General features: G+C 42.2%; 1 long non-coding RNA gene across 1 annotated transcript in view; it reads left to right on the top strand.

Moving 5' to 3' along the window:
- Positions 1-9,839, top strand: part of LOC131825272 (uncharacterized) — a 99,846-nt gene extending 90,007 nt beyond the window's left edge. Inside the window, exon 9 of the long non-coding RNA XR_009351186.1 lies at positions 8,550-9,839. This is a non-coding gene — a long non-coding RNA (uncharacterized LOC131825272). The remainder of the gene's footprint in view (positions 1-8,549) is intronic.
- The last annotated feature ends 202 nt before the right edge of the window (positions 9,840-10,041 follow it).

Consider the following 10,041-nt stretch of genomic DNA (forward strand, 5'->3'; position numbering starts at 1 on the left):
GGTGGGGTTTACACCCTACTTAAACAAGATGACCCCATTTGAAATAATGTTCGAGAGACCCCTCCCCACCCCCACTCTGCCCTCTGCTACAAGAGGTTGCTCTAGCAACCTGACTGATCAGTTTGTACTCCAGTCACTGCGAGCATTACAGTCTGTCTTAAAAAGAGCCCACACAGGGATCCAAACTGCCCACACTGAGACAGAGATGGAGATAGAACCACAGCCTTACCTACCTGGGGCCTTGGTTTGAATATGTTGCCATCAAGTGGGAAACATGGAGCCTCGCTGGAAGGGGCCATTTACTGTCATCCTGACCACCCCCACTGCAATAAAAGTAGAAGGCATCAGGGCCCGGATTCATGTGGGTCACCTCAAACAAGCCAAGGACAAGGCGGTCCCCTAGAGATGGAAGCTTCAGCCGATGGGCCTCACTGACTGTGGACTAAAGCTAAGACTCAAAAGACTATGAGTTCATTGTTGCTCCTATTGTTACCTGTTTGAGTAAGAGCTTCTAAGTCACCTCAAAATACAACAAGTATAGGTGGGAAATTAGACAAACAGAATTAGGAAAAATGGAAAAGGTTATGCAAAGCAGTGAATGGCTAACTCATCAGCCGACTGTGCACTAAGGTTACTTTTTGACCCCTGTATTATAAACGTCCTAAAGTCATTTGTACAAAAGAAAATTAGAGCGATAAAAATGTTAGTCTTACATGCTTAATATAACACCTTACAAAAGGAGAATATAGAACTGGCTGAAAAGTCAAGGATTTGACTAATCTCCAAAGAAAAGTGGAGAATGTAAGGGCCTACCTAGCCAGAGGGAGCCATTTTGTTGTTTATGCAGTAAACTTAGATTGACCCTGCCCTTCCCAGAGGGACTTACTTAAAAGCAAGTCTGGGAAACCAGTCCCAGGTAGCAAAGCCCAGATACAAGGGCAGGTCAGGCCAGGTAGAGTCATCTAATTAGTGGGGCATGCATACTGTCTCCTTATCTACCAAGGAAAGTGGGCCCTGGCTTTTGGGTGCCAATTCTGACCAAGGTGATAGGCTAGTTCAAATATCTGCTAGGGTCAATTGATATTTAATTGGCCACGCATGTGTGACCTAGCATGACTGTGCTGCAGTTTTCTCTGTGTGTTGCAATCTCATTGGCCACCTGTGTGTGGCCAGGCTCAAGCCTATGGCCTTTGCTCTATAAAAGTTAGTCTGTGAGGCTGGGAGGGGTCGCCTCTTTCTAAGAGATGGCCCTGACTGGTCAGTTTGATTCTCAATGCTTGGCATGAAATAAAGCTTTGCTTGACCTTTACTTTGTATTAGTCTCACTCCTTTGATCACAGACCCATTATTGGGAGACCTATCAGGAGGACTGTTCACCACTGTGTGTGGCCTGAGGGCATCATTGGCTTATGTGGTTGATCCAATATGCTCACTGCCTCCTCCATAGACTTCATGGCAGTCAGTACACCTTTTACTCAGTGCCTTAGCCCTTCTTAGAGCGAGTTATCTCCTTACTAGGAAAACGGGCATGACAGTACATACCAGCATCACCCGAGACAACACAGGGAGACTTGGGCTGTGTCTCCAGCTTCCAGAAATCTTCAGCAATGTATCCTACAACTGCTCCAGGACCAGCTGTTCAGCGGATGTGGTGGCCAACAGTGGGCCCTCCATGGTTATGTATGGCTTCACACCTCTGCCTCCAAATGCCAGTGTCCTATGGCCACAACTGACCATTAGAACTGTGAGGAGAGTCTATCTCTGGGTTAGAACCCTGGCAACCATGGTAGATCATCTGTGTTGGGGGAGGGGATTCCAGACAGATCCTAGAACACAGTTGTCAGTAACTTTGTTGTGAAGTAGAAAGTGACCTCAATCACGCAGAAACTGTTGGTGGTAGAAGGGCTGATCCCAGCCTGGAGCTCTGCCACTCCCAGCCCACCTGGCCCTTCAGCAAATAGGGGGTCAAAGCAGGGCTAGGTCATGTCCATCTATGTGCACAAAAGAAGTCAGGGCTGAGTGTTATGGCCTCCTTACCTTGCAAGGCCCATTCTCCTATCTGAAGTTTCCCTCTACTGCAGGGACTCTGGTCCTCCCTGTAAAGGACACAGCGATCTCCTTTCTCTGAGTCACCCTTCCTCCTTTATGTGGCCATGGTGGGCCTTCCCACAGGAAGGTGACTGTGGGTCTGACATGGAGGGTGTCTCCAGAGGTATTAACTAAGAGATCAGAATTCCAGTCCTCACAACTCAGAAGAAATCAGCTGGGTCCGGCAGAGTATTACAGTTTCATGGAGTCTGTGGAGACAGTGTGTCCTTGTTCAATCCAGGTGTTCCTGCAAGGGGGTGACTCTGCCACAGGGTGACATAGGGACCCAGCCTGTTTTTTCATGTGATGCTCCTTCTATAGTCTTTGTCTCCCATGGAGGGTCTGTGGGTGGCCAGTAGCCTTTCCTCCTCACCTGATAGTTTGGGGTCCATGATGGAGCCTGGGAGCAGCTTCATCACTCTGGGAAGGGGTGGGAATGTCCTGCCCTTCTAGGAGGTTGGGCTGCCACTGGGCCCTGGATAAGGGACACTTTTTGTAACCCTAGAAATGGATGGAGGAGCCTTCTAAGCCTAATTCAGGGCATGGTCACTCAAAGAGCTTCCCAGGGGGCTAGGCTTCAGTGGTTAGGCAAGGGTTCTGGTGTGGATTTATGTTAGGAAATGGCAAAGCTGGGGAGTTAGTGTCCTCACTCTGTTGTGCACCTGCAGACTGCCTGGGGTTTGGCTTTGAAAACCATGTCTGGGAGCATCTTCCTGGATGTTCTCCTGCAGGATGAGTGGTTGAGCAGTCCGGTCTGTGCATGGGAGTCAGGGCCCTCTTGCAGGTCTCTGATTCCTGAAGTTCTTTTTCTGCAGGCTTCATTTCTCTCAGATAGTTAGCTGATAGTGCTTGGCATGAACGTTGCTGAGGAGAAGAACCATGCTTTCTATCTCCAGACTATGTTTTACAAATCTAAAAGATGGAGGAAGAGATGCCTTATTGTCTGATCCCATTCAGAAGGTCCAGTGGTCCCTCAACAGGCAGAGACTTTATTTCAGGTGACAGACTCTGTGTTGGGCTTGAAATGAGATATATAGGAGGGGCAGGGAACAAAAGCACCCATTTCCTTCAATTTGTTTGTTTGTTTAGCATAGCTCTTTATTGATAGATTTCTTCCTTTTTTAACATTTAATTCAATTCTCCAACATACAGTATGTCATTCATTTTAGATGTAGAGTTCAGATATTTATCAGTTGCATATAACACCCAGTCGTCCTCACATCAGGTGCCCTTCTTAATGCCCATCCCTTGTATACCCCATCTCCTACCCAGCTTCACCCTTGAAACCCTAAGTTTGTTTCCTAGGATTAAGAGTCTTTCATGGTTTGTCTCCTCTCTGATTTGTTTCCTTTCAGTTTCCCCACTCTTATGAACCTCTATGCTATTTCTTATAATCCATATTTGAGTAAAACCATAAGATACTTTTGTTTCGCTTATTTCGCTCAGCATAAGAGCTTCTAGTTCCATCTACAATGAGATAAATTGTGTGTATATACCACATCATCTTTATCCATTCATCTCTTGATGGAAATCTGGGCTCTTTCCAGTTGGCTATTGTGGACATTGCTGCTATATACATTGGGGTTAAGGCCATTTTGTGTCCCTATATTTGTATCTTTCAGGTAAATTGCGCCCTAGTATTGCAATTTCTGGGCCATAGGGTAGATGTATTTTTAACTTCTTGAGGAACCTCCATACTGTTTTCCAGAGTGGTTATATCAGCTTGCATTCCCACTGAATGTTTAAGGTGGGTTCCCCTTTCTCTGCATCTTCAACATTTTTTTTTGTGTGTGTGATTTGTTAATTTTAGTTCTTCTGACTCGTGCTTAATTGACTGAGCCACCAAGGTGTCCCATGCTTTCATGAATTTTTCAATGTCTTTAATTTCCTGGTTGACCAAATCATTCTTTATTGGATACTCTTCAACTTCCATTTATTCCCATTCCTTCTAAATTTCTTCTCATAATGGAACTCCAGTTTCAAAGCATTGTGGTCTAGAAATAAGCAGGGAAGGATCCCATTCTTTTGGTACTTGCTGACACATCATTTGTGATATGTTCTGGAGAATTTTCCATGAGCACGGGAGAAAAATGTGTATTATGTTGCTTTAGGATTACTGGTCTGAATAGATCTGTGAAGTCCATCTGGTGTAGTGTGTCACTCAATGCCTTTGTTTCCTTCAGTTTCTGTTTGTCCTGGAAGCTCTGTATCTCTCCTTCTATTCTGAATGACAGCCTTACTGGATAAAGTATTCTTGGCTGCATATTCTCATTGAACACTCTGAGTGTATAATGCCCATCCTTTCTGGCCTGCTAGAGCTCTATGGATAGCTCTGATGCCAGCTTTATTCTAATATCGTTTCAATTTATGTTATCACTAAACTCTTGAATCCTCCCTTCACGATCTGGTAGTTCTTTATGTGTCTTTTCCTCAGCTTCTTTTTCTCTGTCATTTTGTCCCTCTATATCATTAATTCTCTTTTGCCTCACTTATCCTAGCAGTTAGAGCCTGCATTTTGATTGCATCTCAATAATAACCTTTTTGGTCTCAACTTAAACATATTTTAGTTGTTTTATTTCTCCAGAAAGGGATTCTCTCTTGCCTTCCATACTTTTTTCATGCCCAGCTTGGATATTTATAATCATCATTCTAAATTCTAATTCCAATATTTTACTCATGTTCATACTGATCATGTGCTGGGCAGTCAGTACTGCCTCTTGTTCTCTTTGTTGAGGTGAGTTTTTCCATCTATCATTTTTTCCAGAGTAGAAAAATGAATGACTCCAGAGTGAAATGACCCCAGAGAAATACACAAGAAGCAAGTCTGAAGAGACTTGAAATTAAAAAAAAAAAAAAAAAGAAAGAAAGAAAAAATAGAAAAAAAAAAGAATATAATCAGACAGTTGAAGAGAACAGGGCCATACTTTTGATTCTGGGTGTATTTTGATCTGTTTGTTAGTGGAAACTGCATCCTATAATTTTAAAGAAAGAATAACTTACATATATAATTAAATACTATGAAAGTAAATAAGATAACTGTAAAAATGAAAATTAACAAAGATTTTAAAAAGGAGTTGATAAAATAAGAATTTGGTTAAAAAATGAAAGAGAATAAAATTAGAAGATTAATGAATAGTGGAGGAAATCCCCAATAATTTTGTATACTGTGTTCCCCTAGTACTGAAATTTGGAGTTCTCTATGATTGTTTAACTTGGACTTAGATGGATGTTCTTGCCGATCTTCTAGGAGAGGGGCTTGTCATGCTGATTCTCCAGTATATTTGCCCTGGACGAAATGGCACCACCCTTGCCAGGTCCACAGGCTAAGTAATCTGCTCCAAGTTGCTCTATATGGCTCCCCCCCCCCCCCCAAAGGCTTTCCTCATACCTTTGGAGGATGAGAATGAAAATGGCAGGCCTTGCAGTCTGTAGTGCAGGAGCTGAAAGCTCAAGGTTCCACTCCTTAGTGAGCCCTCAGGGAAAAGCAGTCAATCACTCCTGCCTCCCTCGTCTCTCTCTGTAATTCTCTGTGCCCCGCCCACCCCCCCAGTCTGTGACTGTTTCTATCTCAGGCATGCGACCCTGTTTTTGGTCTTCAAACCCTGCAAACTCCTGCTTCACACTGCACACTGCTGCACTGCTCCTCTTGGGAGGAGAGCAGGGATATTACCCATTCTGCTACTTGCTTGGCCCCTCCTTGGAGAGCTCTTGACCCACCATTGCTGTGGTTCGTGGTTTATGGCAACCCCAGGTTGAAAGCCTGCTCCTGGGCTCACTGATTATAGCCAGTTTCCCTGCTTTCATGCCTGGGAGATCTGCTGCACTCAGACCCCCCCTCCACCCATCTTTCTGTGACCCTGAGGATCCCGAGACCACATTGTCCCACCTAGGATTCCACCCCACTTTGCTACCTGAGCACCTTTCATGCAGGGATGTCCCTCACTGGAGCAGATTTCTAAAAGTTCTGATTTTGTGTTTTGCTGCTTTGCCATTTTCTGGTAACTGATTTGTTGAGCCTCCCTCCCTCTGGTTTATCTTTCCATATATCATCTCATATTCACTTCTCTATACCTCCTACCTTGCAGAAAGTGCTCACCTTTCTAGAGTTGCAGCTGTTCTTTTCCTTAGTTCTCTGGTTTAGCTTGCAGGTGTTCAGAACGGTTTGATAGCTATCTAGCTAGATGCCTGGGATCAGACGAAACGAAGGTTTCCTATTCCTCTGCCATCTTGGACTATCTCCCCCCAAAAGTGGGGGGAAATTCACATGGGTCTTTCAGTGTTCCACCTGAAGGCCCCTTCCTGGCCCTGAGTAATTCAGTGTGATTCTTCTGTTTTGTTACAAGACTGAGACATTTAGCTTGATTTCCTTGTCTTTTCTAGATGACACTGCTCTGTTCCATGAATGTTTTTTTTCTTGTTGAGTGTCTTCACCTTGTCTTTTCTTTCTTGCCCATAAAGCAGAAGTAGTCACTTCTACATTAAGGATGTAATTACCCTCACTAAATGAAATAAAGAGATAGGAAGATTTGGAAAAAAAAAAAAGAAAAAGAAGGGAGAAGGTACATAGTTCACTAAAATTAACTCAACATAAAAACTATTGCTACAAAATATTTTTGTCCTCAATTTTTAGTCCTGGGTATCAGGCATCCTCCTGTGTATTACTGAGTGTACCCTTAGAAGTAACAAAGGCCAGATTATGCAATTAAAATAGAACAACAGTGAATCCATGGCCCAAGGGGAAAAGAGTGTGTGTTTAGGATGTCCCAGTCAAGTTCACTCAGTTTGCTGAGTTTTCGGTTTTATCATTTCCTCATCATCTCTTAGTGCCTATACGGATGTTTGGTAATATGAGGACACAGTTTAAAGAGATCTCTTTTCTACATTAGTGAGCATTTGGAATTCAGAAAAGATTTTCAAAGAATTCTGTACTTTATTTTGGATTAAAATAATGGATTTTGATCATGAGTGTTAACTTGAGGAAATTCTCATTTTTTAAATAAATATGAGGTAAAATGAATAAGGAAAATGTATAAAAAATGACGGATTACAACACTTATTAGAAGTAACAAAAAAACTTATTATTTTAAAGAATACAAGTTTTTCATGTGTCTGTTCGCCATCTGGATGTCTTCTTTGCAGAAATGTCTGTTCATGTCCTCTGCCCATTTCTTGATTGGATTATTTGTTCTTTGGGTGTTGAGTTTGCTAAGTTCTTTATAGATTCTGGACACTAGTCCTTTATCTGATATGTCGTTTGCAAATATCTTCTCCCATTCTGTCAGTTGTCTTTTGATTTTGTTAACTGTTTCCTTTGCTGTGCAAAAGCTTTTGATCTTGATGAAATCCCAGTAGTTCATTTTTTCCCTTGCTTCCCTTGCCTTTTGGGTATTTACCCTAAAGATACAAATGTAGTGATCCAAAGGGGCACATGCACCCGAATGTTTATAGCAGCAATGTCCACAATAGCCAAACTATGGAAAGAACCTAGATGTCCATCAACAGATGAATGGATCAAGAAGATGTGGTATATATACACAATGGAATACTATGCAGCCATCAAAAGAAATGAAATCTTGCCATTTGCAACAACGTGGATGGAACTAGAGCGTATCATGCTTAGCGAAATAAGTCAAGCAGAGAAAGACAACTATCATATGATCTCCCTGATATGAGGAAGTGGTGATACAACATGGAGGCTTAAGTGGGTAGAAGAAGAATAAATGAAACAAGATGGGATTGGGAGGGAGACAAACCATAAGTGACCCTTAATCTCACAAAACAAACTGAGGGTTGCCGGGGGGAGGGGGTTTGGGAGAAGGGGGTGGGATTATGGACATTGGGGAGGGTATGTGATTTGGTGAGTGCTGTGAAGTGTGTAAACCTGGTGATTCACAGACCTGTACCCCTGGGGATAAAAATATATGTTTATCAAAAATAAAAAATTAAAAAAAAATAAAGAATACAAGTTTAACTCACTCATGAGAATTTAGTTCATTTTCCCCTTTTACTTTCCAAAAGTTAACAGACTGTGCTCTAAGTCAATGAGCATTTATATTTGCAATTTAGACAGGGTACGTCTTATCGGGAAAGAGAGACAGAAAATTATTTGGGACAGCTTGGATGTTATTTTAAGATGGTAGTTTAAATTAAAAGATAGTAATTCAGTATTATAACAAATGTTTTCAGTAAAGTTATACTTAGAATTCAGGAAATTAAAATGGAATTAAAAAATAGTAGTAGTTATAGTAGTGGCTATAAGTATTGTCAGAAACTGCTGTGGTATCAATACTTATGTCACAATGGGTGGACAGTGAGATGATGATGGGGAGCTTGGGATTCTGGACAGAGAAGCCCAATCTGTGTTGGATGACATATTGGGGCATAGTGTGCACTATGGGCTCTTCAAACTGCTACTGTCAGAACCCTTCAGGTAATTCTTTATCTTAATTTGCTCTTTTTAGGCTCTGGCACACAAATTGTTCTGTGCTATTGCTGGCTTGTTCAGCCACAGAAGCCTGAGAGTCTTAGAATCGGAAGATTAGACTCCTGGACATGGAGGAGACATTAGTAAGCAGATAATCCAGAGTCCTTTCATATATAAGGACTATGGAGATTAAAAAAAAAAAAAAAAGAAAATTGTTTTTCTGGAGTCCTATCATGAAGTGTATCACAAGGAAAGTCATGGGATTCTGGTTTCTTGAGTCAAGGGCTTGCTTTACTCAACCAACAGACTGTACAGTTTCACTCATTTACTTAGTGGAAAAATGGGGGCACAGAGGACAAATAAAGAGTTTAATGATATTGATAAAGAAAGTAATTCCATTAATACCCAATTTTCCTCACTAGTCTCACCTCTAAAAGCCTTTTAAAAGTAACATTATGCCATCCTGATCATTCCTTTGAGCTTGGTTATACCAGCATTTATATAATATTTACTTCTTCTTTTCTCATTACCATACTATTTCTTAGATGTTAGCAGTTATTACAGTTATTTTAATATACATAATTTATTCCCACTTTTTAAAAAATATTTTATTTACTTATTTGACAGAGACACAGCAAGAGAGGGAACACAGGCAGGGGGAATGGGAGGGAGAAGCAGACTTCCCACTGAGCAGGGAGCCCAACATGGGGCTTGATCCCAGGATCCTAGGATCATGACCCGAGCTGAAGGCAGATGGTTAACCACTGGGCCATCCAGGTGCCCCAATTACCAGTTATTTTTACATACAATTTATTCCCTGAATGGAGTTTCAGGTCACAATGGTGTGGCCTTCCGCTTTTTTTTGTTCTCCCAAAGTGGAAGCTGTAAGGGCCTGGTTGGCCAGAGGGAGTCATTTTGTGTTTATGTAGTGAATTTAGATTGACCCTATGCAGTAAACTTAGATTGACCCCGCCCCTCCCAGAGGAACTTACTTGCAAAGCCTAGATACAAGGGTGGCTCAGGCCAGGTGAAGACATCCAATCAGTGGGGCACACATATATCTACTAGGGTAAATTGAAGTTCAACTGGGTACCCATGTGTTACCTAGCAGTTTTTTTTTTTTCTGTGTGTGGCAGACTTAGCATGACTGTGCAGTGTTCTCTGTGTATTGCAATCTCATTGGCCACCTGTGTATAGCCCGGCTAAACTACCTCTATAAAAGTTCATCTGTGAGGCTGGGAGGGGTCGCCTCTTTGCAAGAGTTGGCCCTGACTGGTCAATTTGATTCTTGATGCTTGGCGTGAAATAAAGCTTTGCTCGACCTTCACTTTGTATCAGTCTTGGTCCTATTATTACAGACCCTAACATTGGAGGGGGCATCTGGGTTGAAACAACAAGAACTGATCCAGCATCGGAATTTTTGGGAAAAGCCTCTGGAGGTAAGATCACGGGATCCTATCTGTCTGTCTGGTTGGAGTTCCAGGATATGGCCCACTGGGGAGAAGCTGGATGCAACCATGTTTCCCAGG

Source organism: Mustela lutreola, chromosome 2, assembly GCF_030435805.1.
Source record: "Mustela lutreola isolate mMusLut2 chromosome 2, mMusLut2.pri, whole genome shotgun sequence".
Classification (NCBI taxonomy): Eukaryota; Metazoa; Chordata; class Mammalia; order Carnivora; family Mustelidae; genus Mustela; species Mustela lutreola.